Source organism: Pongo abelii, chromosome 20 (genome assembly GCF_028885655.2).
Source record: "Pongo abelii isolate AG06213 chromosome 20, NHGRI_mPonAbe1-v2.0_pri, whole genome shotgun sequence".
NCBI lineage: Eukaryota > Metazoa > Chordata > Mammalia > Primates > Hominidae > Pongo > Pongo abelii.
In genome coordinates this window covers 16795952-16812486 of record NC_072005.2, presented here as the reverse complement: position 1 = coordinate 16812486, position 16535 = coordinate 16795952, and the positions used below count along the sequence as shown (strand labels likewise).

At 50.0% G+C, this 16535-nt stretch overlaps 1 protein-coding gene across 3 annotated transcripts in view; it reads left to right on the top strand.

Moving 5' to 3' along the window:
• Nucleotides 1–16535, top strand: part of MED26 (mediator complex subunit 26) — a 55061-nt gene that overhangs the window by 16356 nt on the left and 22170 nt on the right. The window contains exon 1 of one of the 3 annotated variants that reach the window (XM_024237600.3): nt 4911–5175. The exons of the other annotated variants lie outside the window; for them this stretch is intronic. The gene's annotated coding sequence lies outside the window, so the exon portion shown is untranslated. Of the gene's footprint in view, nt 1–4910; nt 5176–16535 lie in introns of those variants that run through there. 3 annotated transcript variants of the gene reach the window in all.

Sequence of the window (16535 nt, the reverse complement as noted above, 5' to 3'; positions counted from 1 at the left end):
ACCTGCATCACCCTGCTGGCAGGAGCTCAGAGCCACTGTCACCCTCTTGGAAACTATTTATGTAGCAAGAGGCATAGACATGCTCATGTCCTGTGACCCAGTAATTTTACTCTTGGAAGTTTATTTACAGGCTGAGCTTGGTGGCTCACGCCTGTAATCCCAATACTTTGGGAGGCCAAGGTGGGAGGATCACTTGAGGCAAGGAGTTCAAGACCAGACTGACCAACATAGCAAGACCTTGTCTCCATTTAATTCTTTTTTTTTTTTTAATGAAGTTTATTTTTAAATGGCATGGGAGAAGCTTCAGAATCATGGTGCATCCACAGAGTCAAATAGCCTATAGCCGAAAGCGTGATTCTGAAGGCTCTATAGAAAAATGGGCCGGCCTTACCATGAGGGGGAAAGGAGTGGTTTTGTGACTCAGGCATCTGGATAGGCTGGATGCCTAAAGAACTAGAACTTGGGGTAAAATGGAAGCACTTGTGTTGGTTGGGGCAGGGGGAATGGGTTGGTTTGTTTTCCCCTATGCTCCATTGTCTTTTCAATTAAACTGTAAAAAAATGAAAAGTAGACTGCTCTAGCCTGAAGAGCACTTGAGCACTATTGAGAGCAATCGGCTGTGGAGTGGATTGCGGGCCTCTGTGTACTGCAATCAGTGGAGAGGATTATTTCCCCTCTCATGCATTTCCGGAAGGTTCAGAACACTAGTGTGCAACATGACACTCCAGTCAAGGCCACCAGTCATGTTCTTCATGTTCCCAGAGGTCCATCCCACCAGGAATGACTGGACAACACCTGGTTTTCTCCACACAGTCAGTGAAGCCACACCCCATGGCTCTGCTAAACACCCTGGAGTGGTCCATGCCTCTGCCTTCCTCTCACCTTAGTCACCTACTCCACCTGTGAGGCCCGGGGGCTACTGCCGGGGTGCATGTTCTCCAGCCCTCCTCTGCCCTCCATCTTGAGTCCAACCCTGGCCATTTCCCTCTTGGTTCTGCCCCTTCCACACCGATAAGCAGATGACACCACTGTCACTTCACATCCTTCAGTGGTTTTCCATCACCCTTAGAATAGACGCCCACATTCCTTATTGTCATGATCTACACATGCTATAGGCCTTAGGCCCTTCTTTCCTTTCTCAGCTCAGCTTGAACCCTTGCCCTCATTCTTGTGGGAGAACCTTCTCCCTCATCCAGTTCTTGTGACAGTCAGACTTCTTCAGGCCTCTCTTGGCCACCCATTATATAGAGCCCATGCCCTCCTGCTGTCACACTGCTTTCAGCCTTCCATGTCATGGCACACATAGGAAACAGTGGCATCCACAGGGTGCAGTGGGTAATTTGGAGGCGAGACTAGGGGAAAGTGCATGTACTGTTTCTACCATAGAAATTATAAGGATGGTGGCTTACACCTGTAACCTGTAATCCCAGCACTTTGGGAGGCTGAGGCAGGCGGATCACCTGTGTTCGGGAATTTGAGACCAGCCTGACCAACATGGAGAAACCCCATCTCTACTAAAAATACAAAATTAGTTGGGCGTGGTGGCGCATGCTTGTAATTCCAGCTACCGGGAGGCTGAGGCAGGAGAATCGCTTGAACCTGGGAGGCGGAGGTTGTGGTGAGCCGAGATCACACCATTGCACTCCAGCCTGGGCAACAAGAGCAAAACTCAGTCTCGAAGAAATTATAAGGAAAATAAAATACAGGGTGTTAGGGAACATAGTTAATACCGAACTTGTGTTGAATAACATTATGTTTATTATTATTTTTAGAGGCAAGGTCTTGCTTATTATTATTATTTTTTAGAGACAGAGTCTTGCTCTAAAAACTTTAGTTGTCCAGGCTGGAGTGCAATAGAGTAATCATAGCTCACTACAGCCTTGAGCTACTGGGCTCAAGGGATCCTCCTGCCTCAGCCTCCCAAGTAGCTGGAACTACAAGTGCTAGCCACCACACCTCACTAATTTTTGTATTTTTTATAGAGACGGTCTCACTGTGTTGCCCAGGCTGGTCTTGAACTCCTGGCCGCCTTGGCCTCCCAAAGGGTTGGGATTACATGTGTGAGCGACCGCATCCGGCTTGAATAACATTACTGAAATAACATTGCCTTTTTTTTTTTTTTTTTAAGAGTGCTTGTGTCCAAGAACATAACTTTTATATGTTAGAGTGTGGGTTTTGTTTTTGTTTCTGTTTTGTTTGACTTTGATAATTGTTGTGAAGAAATTTTGTTTGCACAAGAAGGTGATAAAACTTGGAAGCATTTTTTTTTTAGTAAACATTGAAAAATCTATGAGTTGGCATTTCTAAAAAATCCAGATTCTTTAATCTTTTCATTTATATGTAATGTTAAAATACAGTAATGCAAATGGACTTTAGTTTCATTCAGACTCTATTTCAAGCACTTCAAAATAATGAAGCTCTAATTTACATAAGGCATATACTAAGGTATAGACGGTGGTGTGCTGGTGAAAATTTGACAACCAGCTTTCAGGAAAAAGAAAAAAAATCCATATATATACATATGTAAATATGCATGTAAGTTTATGAGTTTTACTAGTATAAAGGATGGGTGGCACATAATTTGCAAATAATAATGAAATATACAACACTATTGTCAGTTCCATATAGCCAATTGCTTCTCACCAGCTGCTTGTGTTGATTTTTGCTGAGCTTTTGTATCAGCTTCTGATTGGTTTTGACATGACTTTGGTTGATATCTTTATTCTTTTTTTTTTTTTTTTTTTTTTTTAAATTTGAGACAGAATCTCGCTCTGTCACCCAGACTGGAGTGTGGTGGTGCAATCTCCGCTTGCTGCAACCTCCACCTCCTGGATTCAAGTGATTCTCATGCCGCCCCCTAAGCAGCTGCAACTACAGGTGTGCACCACCATACCCAGCTAATTTTCGTATTTTTAGTAGAGATGGGGTTTCTGCATTTTGGCCAGTCTGGTCTTGAACTCCTGGCCTCAAGTGACCCACCCGCCTCAGCTTCCCAAAGTGCTGGGATCACAGGCGTGAGCCACTGCACCAGCCTGGTCGATATCTTTGTGTTAATGAGTCAAGTGATGTCTTTGCTGAATTAGTTAATAGTTTTCAAATACTTGTACTATAAGAATATTTTCTCAATTGTCCTGTTCCCAATGTAATGACTTCAGGCATGACACGCTTTTTAAGTTTAATTGCATTATTAACATTTTCTCCATCAGTTTCTTAAGTCTAAACCCCAGGAGTTGGCTAACTTTTTGTAAAGGGCCAGATAGTAAATATTTTCATCTTTGCAGGCCATATGGCTGTAGAGTCTCTGTTGTACTGCTATCTTTGTAGCACAAAAGCAGCCAGAGACAGTATGTGAGTGAATGAGCGTGACTGTGTTCCAGTAAAACTTGATGTGGTTAATTTATGTCAACGTGAATTTTACCTCAATAAACAACATGTAAAATGAAAAAAGTAAAACCTTTATTTACAAAAACAGACAGTGTTACGGAATGGCCCAGGAGATTGCATATTTCTAGTTTGGAGCCCATGAAATCAAGCCCTGATTTATAGTGTTTACTGATTTCCGTGGTGGAAATACTCTCACCATGGCTGGCTTCAAGCCACTAACATGAGGTCACTGAATGTGAGGTTGGGAAAGAGACTCAGTAGCACACCATGTCCTCCATGCCCATACAGTAGTCATGAATAACCTCAGAAACCTAGATAGTACTAAGTTTGGTAAAATAAGTAGGAAGTGATGAGTTTTGAGTACACAGTACTGAAAACTTCCTCCTTTGTTCTTATCACAACTTATTGTAAGCTTATATAATGTAATTGTTAGTAATGGCTCCTTTGATTCCTGAAAGTGTCACCACGGGCCTGCTCTCTCAGTAAGGCTGGCGTGAGCAGGCTCCAGCACACACCTGGGTAGAGTCCCTGCCCCTTAGCTGGCTTGGATGCCAAAGGCTCGCGGCCCCAGAAGAGGAGATGTATTGGAATGTGTGCAGACGGAGATCTGGCCTGGGCCTGGAGCCTTGCCCACCAGGGCCCTGGTGCCCCCTTGGCCTGCTTGCCAGGCTTCAGGCCACAGACAGGTTCCTTGTCCAGATGGTGTCTGCGCCTTTGCAGCTGGCTGCTGGGACAGTTCTCATGATCGTAGTTTCCCATTGGCCCTGTCTAGCACTCCTCATTGGCTCACGAGGAGCCAGCTGCCCTGAAGGGGAGGCGGGGTCATCATGCAACTTGCTCTAGATCGGGGTGTCCAATCTTTTGGCTTCTCTGAGCCACATTGGAAGAAGAATTGTCTTGGGCTGCACACAAAATACACTAACACTGACGATAGCCGATGAGCTTAAAAAAAAATCTCATAATGTTTTAAGAAAGTTTACGAATTTGTGTTGGGCTGCATGTGGCCCGAGGGCCATGGGTTGGACAAGCTTGCACTGCTTCTTGCTCCAGATTTATCACCTCCCCCGGGTTCTCTGAGGGCTCCGGGGCTGAAGTGACCACCTCATCTGGCCCAGTGGTTGTGAGGGAAGCCTTCGACTCACATCAATCACACTGTTTATTTTCTTAATGGCTTTTAGTGTGGCTATGGTCTTGTCTGTTGCCTGCCTTCCCCAACATGAATGTGAGCCCTCTGTCTGCTCGCTGAGTTCCTCTTCAGAAGACACAAGGCGCACAATATGGACGTGCTCCTTTTTTTTTTTTTTTTTTTTTTTTTTAAACAAAAGGCGACAGTCTCTGTCACCCAGGCATGAGTGCAATGGCATGGCCATAGATCATTGTAGCCTCGGATTTCTGGGCTCAAGTGATCCTCCCACTTCAGCATCCTGAGTAGCTGGGACTACAGGTATATGCCACCACACCCGGCTAACTTTTTAATTTTTAAATTTTTATTTTTATTTATCTATTTATTTTTTAGAAACAGGGTCTCACTATGTTGCCCATGCTGGTCTTAAACTCCTGGCTTCAAGCGATCCTCCCACCTCAGTTGCCTGATTAGCTGGGATTACAGGTGTATGCCATCGTGCCTGGCCAACGTTCTTATTTTTCCAGGAGATAAATAGCAGCTGAGACCAGATACAGTGGTTCACACTTGTAATCCTGACACTTTGGGAGTCTGAGACAAGAGGATCATTTCAGCCCAGAAGTTTGAGACCAGACTGACCAACACAGGGAGAGTCTGTCTGTGAAAAGGTGACTGAATGAATTCTCGTGTCTGCAGCAGTTCCATTGTGCATCCCAGGTGGGTTTGGGTTCCCACCAAACCTACAAAGGTGCTCCTGATGCCAGACACCAACATTGCTTCTTGGTGTGTGCCAGGCACCCCTCCCCTGGGAAATGAGCAGCCCTGTCTCAGCCTGCTCCCCTCCCAGATGGTGGCAGTCACTGTTGCTGACTTCATCACTGGGCCATCAAAAATCTCTCTAGGTTTCAGCATGGCTAATGCCACATTTGCTTCTTATCCCCCGCTCCCCTCCAAAAAATGGAAACCCTCCCTCATTGTGTCTTTTGTTTTTGTTTTTATTTTTATTTTATTTTTATTTTTTTTGAGACAGTCTCGCTCTGTCACCCAGGCTGGAGTGCATTGGCATGATCTTGGCTCACTGCAACCTCTGCCTCCCGGGTTCAAGCAATTCTGCCTCATCCTCTTGAGTAGCTGGGATTACAGGCATGCGCCACCACACCCAGCTTATTTTTGTATTTTTAGTAGAGATGGGGGTTTCACCATGTTGGCCAGGCTGGTCTCGAACTCCCGACCTCAGGTGATCCGCCCACCTCAGCCTCCCAAAGTGTTGGGATTACAGGCATGAGTCACCACACCAGGCCCCATTGTGTCTTCAGGCTGCTTTGTGCTGACTGTGCTGGCCTCATTTATGGGGCCATACAGTCTCCTGAGATTCAAGAGTCACGGCAGCCTCTCCTGCTGGCCACAGGGCCTGTCTCCTGACCTCACCTGCTGCGGTGGGCCCAGGCATGTGGATTCCAGATGACCCGCTAAGGGCGGGGTGGAGCTACAGGTTGGCTCTGTCTGGCTGTCTGGTGTGGTAGTGATCGGATGCTCTATCCCTTGCCAGGCCTGAGTTTTGAGTGAAGGAGGAAGGGGAAAACTGGCCTGTCTGGATGACAGATTTGCCATGCACGAATATCCGCACACATTGATGTAGAGCTTTGGCTCTTTGTAACCAGAAGTTCGATAGGAAGACAACTTTGAAAAAGTACTTTGTGACTGGCAGGGTGCCATGCAGCCTCAGCTATTCATTTCCAAGGGTCATCCATTTACAGGATGAATGCTCAAGCCTCTTCCTCCCAGTGCCATGGAGTCTGCTTGACAGTCCCCTCCTTGCCCAGCATCTCCCGCCTGCCTCCTTGTTCCCCTATGCCTTCACCAAGCCATGTCTCCCACCCTGTTCACCCGAGCCTCTCCTCTCCTTTCCTCTAGTGCCGCCTGGCTGGGACAATGCAGAAACACTGCTCCTGGCAGGGCGTCCTGTGCCTGTCCCCTTTCTTGCTGCTCTCTCTGACTGTGTGTGTACAGTGAGTGGGGCAGCCTGGCCAACCCTACCTGCCTCAGGTGGATGGTGGCCCCAGGTGCTGCTGCCACTGTCTCTGTGTTCTATCCATTTCCCCTTTCCATGGGTGGTGTTCATTCACCTGGTCACTCATGGCCTTCAGTTCTCATCTCAGTCTGAGGACCCCCTTTGGCCTCATCAGTGTCCTGCCCACACTGGTGTCTCAAACTCCAGGCATTAAAAACCATACTTAGGGACTTTCCTCTCAGCTGTCTTTCTGATTCTACCTCCAACAATTTAAAAACTGCCTTTAGTGAGGTCTAATTTACATACAGTACAATGTGCCTATTTCAGGTGTACATTTGGCAGTGGAAGTCCCTCATTAAACAGTTATGTCTGTCTTGCTTTCACATTTGTCTTTTTATTTAGCTCTATGCTACGTTTTGATGCATTTTTGACAAATTCGTATACCCGTGTAACTACTCCAGTTGAGGTGTAGAATATTTCCGTAACTTAAAAAGTTCTCCCTCCCCCGACTGAGGGGCTACTACCAATCCCCAGTTCACCCCGCTATCGGCACCACATTGGCACTGCTGGTGGGTGCCATTGAGTACTGCAGGTAGGTACTGATTTTCTTACCCGTGGTGGGAAAATGGAGTAACAGCACCCGTATGAACAGATGAGGCTCACAGAGGCTTGGGACAGACACATATTTTTGTGGTCCCCAACCTAGCTGTGTGGGCATGTGTCACCTTGGGCCGACTCCCAGGGGTAGGGGTGGCACAATCGCTGTGAGCCACTCCCTGCCCCCTGTAGCTAGGGTGACTGTGCATCTTATCCAGACCAGGACACTTTTCAGATGAATGAGGTGCTATTAAGAATGACAGTGAGTAACAGGTGTCACCCAGCAAACCTGGCGTAAGGTGGCCTTCTGCAACCCGTTGTCTCTGATATCCTTGTGTACAGTCCTTAGAACCAGCCTTCCCCGTGCAGAATGGAATCTAGGTGGGTCATGGTCTTTGAAGCGTCCTGGGACCCAGCCTCAGCCTGCACATCCAGGCATGGCCCTGCACTCCTGGGCGTTCCTGAGCTTAATCGTTCTCCTTAGTATGTTTCTTTTCCCTTTTTTCTCACTGACTTTTCAGTACACAAGCAATAAATACATCTTCCTTTAAAAAAGTAAAATGTTTGAGTTAGAGCTAAAGGCCCCCTTTGACCCCTGTCCCTGATGCAGTTGTTCTTTCCCTCTGGAGAGGACCCATGTCACTAGTGTAGAGTCCATTTTCCTGCGCTGTGCAGGCACAGCCCAGAGCACTGGGCCATACTGCGCATGTGGCTTTTCAGTCAGTTCTGGCACACAGGGCAGTCACTCCACACCTAGCTCACCTCCCTCCACAGTGTGTCCCAGCTTTCTGAGCTTGGTTACACGTGGGTCTAGCTCACTCCTTTAACTGCAGCATAGCATTCCCTGCTAGAAGCCGCTTCATGGTCATGGAACTGGCTTCCAGAGTTTGCTAATGAAACGGTATTTTGCAGATATTCATGTGAATGTCTCCCTGTGCACCCAGGGGAGCCTCTACTTGTGCTTAGGTCTGCCAGGCAGTGAAAGTAGTTTTCACAGTGGCAGATAATGGAGGGGAATCTTCTGTGGGTGCACCTTGCAAGCAGAGGCACCTTTCCATGGGTACCTCTTCCGTGGCTCTGCCCAGAGCCTGTACTCACAGGATGTGCATTCCAACCTCGGGGTCCTCTCACCACGGCCTGGAGCCTTACGGAGCCAGAGACCCTTCCCTGATGCCCTAGCTCCCCTGGTCCCCCATTGCTTTACTTGAACAGCTGAGGTTGGGTGTGTGGGCTCCAAGAGGCCTGCCAGACTGAGCCTAGGGGAGAGTACCTGTTTACATCTGTCCCCCACATACCAAGATAGGCAGTGTTGGGGCCCTGCTATTGACTGATGGGGAGACTGCGGCTCGGGGGCTGAGGTCCGTTCCCCAGGATCTTCCCATAGCTCCTGCAGATGTGGTATTAGCATTCAGAAAGGCCCTTGATATATCAGCATAGTGTGGGAAGTTAAGAGGAAAAGAAGGGAAGAATTTTTTTTAGAAAAGCCCTCAAGCACTCATGAGCACTCATGATTTAACAGTGGCCCTAGAGGTGATGGTTTCCATGCTCCCCATTGCACAGATCGAGACCCACCTCCAGCTGGCTGGCACTTGACTATGTGCCTTGCAAGTTCTCCCACATGGCCATCTGATCCCTCCCACAGTCCACAAGGGAGCGATGTTCATGCTTATCTTGGAAATACAACTTGCTCCACAGCCTCAGGAGGTTTTCCTGGTCTCAGTTCCAAGCCCAGCTCCTCTCTTCTTTGGCTGCCCTGTCCATTTATTTACACATGAGACTCCCGTTAGCCTCAGTGGCCTGTGCAGGAGGAGCAGAGGGCCCAGGAACCACCTAAAAGATGCCTGAGGGAGAGTGGTCCTGGCAGGAGGACCTCTTAGGAACTTAGGCAGCAGGGGCTCTGCCAGGGTCCCGCCGGTGTTTTTGTTTTTGTTTTTAATTGTAAAATATACATCCCATAAAACTTAACCATCTTAGCTGTTTTTACCTGAACGGTTCAGTGGTCTTACACACTCACATGGTTGTGTGGTCATGATCACCATCTGTCTCCAGGACTCTTCATCTTGCAAAACCCAGCTCTGTTCCCATTCAACACTCACGTCCCTTCCCTTCCGGAGCCCTGGGCGCACGTACTGTTCAACTTTCCACCTCTCTGATTTTGACTACTGAGTATGAGTGGAATTGTGCAGAGTTTGTGCGACTGGCTTCTTTCCCTCAGCATAATGTCTTCAGTCCTCATCTGTGTTGTTGGCATGTGTCAGGATTCCCTTCCTTTTTAAGGCTGAAATACTGTCCTGTTGTTTAGATATATCACACTTGGCTTATTCATTCATCTGTTCCTGGACACTTGAGTTGTATCCACCATGTTGTAGCCATGGGAAATAATGCTGCTGTGGACATGGGTTTGTAAATGTCTGTCCACGTCCCTGCTTTCGGTTCTTTTGGGTACATACCCAGAAGTGGAATTGCCCGTAGCGGTTGTTTCTGAGTTAAGTTTAGAAAGGTGGTAGGGGTGTGGCATTCAGGGTCCCATTCATGACGGTTGAGGGGAGAGGGTAGTGGGGATGGCTTATGGTTCCAGGCTGTGTGCAGGGTGTGAGGAAGACCTTCTGCCTGGACCTACCTCCAAGTGCTCAGGGTTGCTGTGAGAAGGAACGACATGCCCATTTCAGTCGCATTTCTGTGTCTTTGAGGAGAAGCTGTGTCTTCCAGTCGGCACCATTTTTTCCCTCATGGTCAGTGATGTACTGGTGTCCCAGAATGGGTACAGCGTGATCTGCCGGAAGTCTGTGTTCAGAACTTTCCATAGGGAATGAATGAACCAGCAGGTGCACGTCAGTAGGACAGGCTGACGGCGGCTCCCTGGTGTCTGGCTACAGGTATCCCCCCATCCATCCCCTGACACCCCTGCAGGCACACAGCCGAGTGGTGGGCTTCCCGGCCTGCCTTGAGTCCTCCGTCTCTCAGCCCCGCTCCTTCCCACAGCCACGTCCCTTCCTGCCCCTTACCATGTCGCTCCCTGAGGCTGGCCAGCACCCACAGAACTGTCTTCCTGCTTCAGCTGTGTGTTTGCTTCTGCATAGCAGAATGAGCTATTTAAAACGACAGTCTGACCCTGTCACTCCCTGAGCTGAGCATGGCCCAGGATGGCCTGCCGGGAGGTGTCACCACCTTGTCTGGCACTCTGCATATGCTGCGCTGCTCTGTGCCCAGCCCTTTACTTGTGCTGCTCCTGGATCCTTGCCTCCCCAGCTTGCCCAGAGGACTCCTGCTTACTCTCCAGGTGTCCTCACAGACTCCCTCTGTCACCCTCCTAGGGGCCCCAGAGCATCCTGAGTGTCACAGCCCTGCCTGCTACACACTTTGAAGCTCTCTCATCACATGTCTGCTTGCCCAGCCAGGCCAGGAGCACCTTCAAGGCCACAGGCGTGCTTTATCTGTGTGTTGCTGTGAGTGGCAGCTGAGAGTGCCAGTACTTAGGCCGGGAGCGGTGGCACACACCTGTAATCCCAACACTTTGGGAGGCCAAGGTGGACAGATAACGTGAGGTTGGGAGTTTGAGACCAGCCTGACCAACATGGAGAAACCCTGTCTCTACTAAAAATACAAAATCAGCTGGGCATGGTGGCGCATGCCTGTAATCCCAGCTACTCGGGAGGCTGAGGCAGGAGAATCGCTTGAATCCGGGAAGCAGAGGTTGTGGTGAGCCAAGTTCATGCCATTGCACTCCAGCCTGGGAAACGAGTGAAACTCCACCTCAAAAAAAATAAATAAATAATAAGTCAGTGCTTGTAACCAGGCTGCCTGGGCCCCAAACCCAGTTGTGTGACCTCAGGTAGATTAGCTGACCTCTCTGTGCCTTAGCTGCTTATAAAAGGGCTGGAGTGCAGTAGCACAGTCTCAGCTCACTACTGGCCTTAACCTCCTGGGTTCAATTTTTGTGCCTCAGCCTCCCCAGTAGCTGTGTCTACGGGCGTGCGCCACCACACCTGGCTAATTTTTGTGTTTTTAATAGAGGCAGGGTTTTGCCATGTTGGCCTGGCTGGCCTTGAACTCCTGGCCTCAAGTGATCCACCCGCCTGGCCTCCCAAAGTGTTGGGATTACAGGTGTCAGCCACTGCTCCCGGCCACGAATTTCTTAATAAATAAAATAGTGCCTGATCGGCCTCACTGAGGCTGTGAAGAACCAGCTCTTCCTAGTCCATCTTCAGCAGCGCTCCTACAGCAAGCAGGAGGGCCTGTGGGATTCCTCTTTGGGAGGAACAGGTTGGGGAGGAGAATCCCAGAGGCCTCATCTTACGCTTGGGGTCAGTGGGGGAGGTGCAGTTCAAGGCAGTCTTGGAGGCCACCGGCAGGAGGCTGAGAACCCAGGGAGCTGATAGGGGCTTAGAAAGTGAGGCTGAGGCTTTCTCACAGGGCCTCTGGGGTCTGTGGGGAGAGGCAGGGTTGTCAAATTCTGGCAGTATTAGCAGATGTGCAGTTGGATAGGGGGATTGCTGGGCATACCTGAAAAGGAGAGGGCAGGCCCCCTGCAGCCCAACGATCAGTGAAGCTCCAAGTAAAAGTGGATTTTGAGGCCAGATCCAGCTTCGGGGCCAGGGGACCCAGTCATTGATCAGTGTTGATGCATCACTAGAGGGGGTGGTATCTGCTCTCCTTTCCTCAGCCTGGCGCAATTCCAGGGCTGTGCCAAGGGGAAGTGGAAGTAGAGCCCATGCAAGGCTGTGCAGAGCAGGAGGGGGCTGCTGCAGGGACCTGTGGCAGGAGGGCCCAGGGGGAGGAGGGGGGGACCTAGGGAGGGTGCACCACAGCCAGGGAGGTGCTCCTGGGCTCCTGGTGGGCCTGGGCCTGGGCCTGGGCTGGCAGCCTGTTGACTGCCTGTCCCCCTTCTCACAGGTGGGTGCTTGGAGAGTGTGTCCTCACCCCATCTCAGGCGCCAAGAGGGGCAGAGGGTAGAATTTGCATCCATCTGGGTCTAACTTTTGAGGCTTCTGTGGCAAGTGGTTAGTGCCCTTTGGTGGTGAGACCTCTACGTCAGGCCCCAGGGCAGATGCTTTGCACATAGCCTGTCTCCTGTCCTCAGAGCACCTGTGGGCTCAATGGCACAGTCCCCTGTACAGGTGTGTCCTGTGGTGCAGAGAAGTGCCTTGCCCAGCTGCGCTGCAGGGTGCTACAGAGGAACCCCAGTTCCAGCCTGAGGCCAGCAGGGTAGGGGAGCAGTTTGGCAGGGGCTGGAATTGGGGTTCCTGAGGGAATCTGCTAAGCCTGGGCTGCTCCTGGGGGGAGGGGGCGCAGCAGTGAGGGTGATCAGGAGTCAGAGGGCCGGAATGCATCAGAGCCTTAGGGCTTCTTTCCTGGCCTCTCTCACCAAATATCACCCCCTTTTAATATGGGATTCTGGGTGACAAAAGCTAGTATTTAAGGGAGCTTGGATGGGCTCTTCCCTGCAGCTGTTCCTGGGTCCTGCACATCTGCTACCTGCAGGTCCAGAGACACCACACATCACATTTACTCTGTGTTTGTGAGAGGCGTGGCATTTGTTTAGGATGGCCAGAGTCTGCAGCTTATCTGTGATTTGAAGGGGCTGCTGATAAAGCAAAGCATATGGGTTAGAGGATCCATGTTTCCTGCCGTGGAAAAGGACTTTATGGGCTTGTAGGTGAGCATGTTCTATTTTGATAGCTATGCATTTATTTTCATGGGTACTAGGGAAAAGTATAACCCATGAAATATCGCCCAAGTCCAGGTATTAATTGCTTAAGACAAGAGTGAAGTAGAAAAAAAATGGAAAGGGCAATCAAAACGATTTGATGGCATCTGGAGCCCTGCCTGACAGCAGTCTCTTCCCCAGGCTTCCTACTGCACCAGTGCCAGGACACATTAGGCCCTCCAGGAGCTGTCCAGTGGAGGACATGTGTCCCCAAGCGGGGAGGGGCAGGGAAGCTCAAGAAGTTTGACTGGTGGGACTTGGTACTTGATTTCAGTTGTTTCCCCAGTACATGTACTGTGTTTTTTATTACTTTTGTTTTATTTATTGTAGCCGTTAAATTTTTCAGCAACATTCTCCCGGTTTTCAGCAGCCGGTGAACTCATATTTGATGTCATCATAGCACATTTTCTTCCTTACAGTTTGTCCTAAAGCTTATTACAGATGATGGGTATGGCACAGTAGGCCTGATGCGCCAGTGTCAGAAGTGAGGTCTTCAGTGGCCCGGGGTCTGTGGACCTGTGGGGTGGCAGGACTGGAACTGTCAGTGCTGGTGGTGGGACTTGTCAGAGGGTGTGCAGGGGAACAGCAGTTGTTGACGCGACTTCTCGACTGTAGCAAAAGCAGTGGATTTTTTTGCTGTGTTGCTGGGAGGGAACAGTACTGGATGCCAAGTAGGGCAGTTCATGCCACCAGCAAGTGCTGCTGGGTTAAGGAGAATGATGGGGTGCATCTGGGAGGCAGGCCAGGGCATCACCATCATGTCACCAGAACCCAAGTGGGAACTGAGTCAAGGAGCAGTCTTGTGTTCCGACCTTCTGGGGGTGGGGTGAGCCTGGGCTCTGGAAGCTCCAGGGAGGTAATTTTTTTTTTTTTTTCCGAGATGGAATCTTACTCTGTCGCCCCGGCTGGAGTGCAATGGCGTGATCTCAGCTCACTGCAGCCTGCGCCTCCCGGGTGCAAGTCATTCTCCTGCGTCAGCTTCCCGAGTAGCTGGGATTACAGATGTGCACCACCTCGCCCGGCTAATTTTTTTTTTTTATTTTTAGTAGACACAGGGTTTCACCATCTTGGCCAGGCTGCTCTTGAATTCCTGACCTCAGGTGATCCACCTGCCTTGGCCTCCCAGAGTGCTGGGATTACAGGCGTGAGCCACTGCACCTAGCCAGGGAGGTAATTTGAAAACAGCTTTAGAGGCTGGGCACAATGGCTTGCGCCTGTAATCCCAGCACTTTGGGAGGGCAAGTTGAGCGAATCACCTGAGGTCAGGAGTTCAAGGCCAGCCTGGCCCACATGGTGAAACCCTGTCTCTACTAAAAATACAAAAAAATTAGCTGGGCAAGGTGGCGCATGCCTGTAATCCCAGCTGCTTGTGAGGCTGAGGTGGGAAAATGGCTTGAGCCTGGGACGCGGAGGTTGCAGTGAGCTGAGATCACATGCCACTGCGCCCCATACTGGGTGACAGAGTAAGACCCTGTCTCAAAAACAAACAAACAAAAAACCAGCCTTAGAAAGTGGCTGGCTCTGATATGGTGAGAACAAAGGGTAAACGAAGGCTGCACCAAGCAGCCCACAGAGCCGGATGCACCTCTGTGTGCTGCTGGGAACCAGGAGAGAGAGGGTGAACTCAGGACCGTGTTTGTGTGTGCCTCCTTTCATATTTTCCGATGGCAAACTTTGCAAACAAGCTTAACCTGATGCTCACCCAGGCATGATTGTCTTGGTGTGTTGTTTTTGTTGTCTAACCTTAAATGTTACCTGTTTAGGAAGTGCGGTGTGAAACAACAGTGGTAAGTTGACTTCTTGCCTTAAGAGGTGCTGCTGAAATAAACTAGGAAAGTGGGAATGTCGGAGAATGTGTCATACTGGGATCTGGTATATAACAGTAGCAGGAGAGCCCTGAATGGGTCCTGCACTGCCTGTGAAGCGGAGGAAACTTAACTTGCTTTTGAGGCTGTTCTGAATTGAGATTGTTGTCAGCTGGCAGTGCTGGTGGGCACAGGGACATGGGATTGATAGCTGAGGTTGTCATCTCAGGCTACAGCTTTTGTACTGTACCTGTGTCCTAGAAGAACCCAGAGTTCCTAGAGAAGGATCTAGGCTCTGCCACCATCTTGGCCCTGTCTGGTAGACATGCTCGGGCTCAGGCTTGGTGTTCTCATGAACCTGGGGGCACTGTTACCATCTGGCATCTGTCACCCTCTGACCATGTGGGCGTGGTCTGTGAGATATAGGACTTCGTGATGGAGTGGTGGTCTTGTGAGGTTGGAATATGAACTGCTGCAAGTTGGCCCACCTCATTCCTGGCCATTTGTTTGCAACTTTGGGGCTGTGGCACAGTGTGCCGTGCAAGGGCCACAGGCTGGGAAGCCAGCAGATGGGAAGCGGCTAGGCTGTGGAACCCCGTCCAGGGCCTCACTTTGCCCAGGACACCTGGAGGAGTCTTGGAAGACCTTACCCCAGGTCCTGTCACCCTGTTCCTTTGTGAAGGGGGGAAGGGAGCAGCGTGGAAGAGGGGCTATATCTGCTCTTGCCTCTTCCACTTCAACCCTGCATCCTGCCCAGCATCCCAGGAACATCACCACCCTGTGCCAGCATGTTCCTGAAGGAATGTAACCTGCTCCAGGCAGAGCAGCAATGGCATTGACACATGCCTGTCTGAGTTAGAGCTGGGTGTGGCAGCGTGCAGCAGAGTTGTCTGCATCTCTCCACGCGAGGAGGTGGCCCACGTGTGCACTCGATGGCTGAGGCTGTGGTCGGCAGTTGTGGGCAGTATGGCTTCAGTGCCAGTCCTAGGAAATGATTTATGAATATCTGCACCAGATCCTCTCTCTCGCCTGACTGGCCTTCACGTTTGGAGACGCACTGCCATACCTGTGCAGAGTCAAGGGAAACAAACACAAGGAGGGCAGGATAACAGCTCTGACGCAGCGTGGGGTTGCTTTTTGGGATCCTTGGCAGGGCACAGCAGATTTAACTGCTTTCTCCCTCCCTTTTGTGATGGGGTCATTGCACTGTGGAAGCCAAGAGCTAAAAACAGTTGAAGCATCGCTGGGCACAGTGGCTTGCCTGTAATCTTAGCACTTGGGGAGGCTGAGGCAGGAGGATCACTTGAGCCCAGGAGGTCGAAGCTGCAGTGAGCCGCGATGGTGCCACTGCACTCCAATCTGGGCAACAGGGCGAGACCCTGTCTCAAGAAAAACAGAAAAAAGTTGAGGCAGTACCAGTTGCCATGACAGTATTTGAACTCTCTTGGAGTAAAGTTTAACACCTGGGAATTGATTCCTAAGGAAAAAATGAGAGAAGGAAGCATGTTTGAAGATGTTCATTCCAGTACTGGTTGCAGTAGGAGAACCTAGAAAGAAATGAACTGCCCAGCAATCGGAGAAGGTTAAGGGAATTAGGATACATTAATAGAACATTTAGCTGTTAGACATGATCTTGAAGATTATGTAGCAACAAGAAGTGTTAAATGAAAAAAGAATGCAGTATCTGCGATGCAGTTATATAATTGTTACTGGCACTGGACTAGGACAGGAAAGTCACCCAGGAAAGCATTGCTATTGGGGGAGTGAAGGGTGTGAGTTGGCTCCACACTTTGTTCTGTGCAGAGCTTGGCCTCTGAGGTCAGAGCTGAGCACTGGTCTCCATTCTTGGGTCTGCTGGGCACACTCAGCCTGAAGCCACCACAGGATGTCATCCCTTCCTGAGTCTCC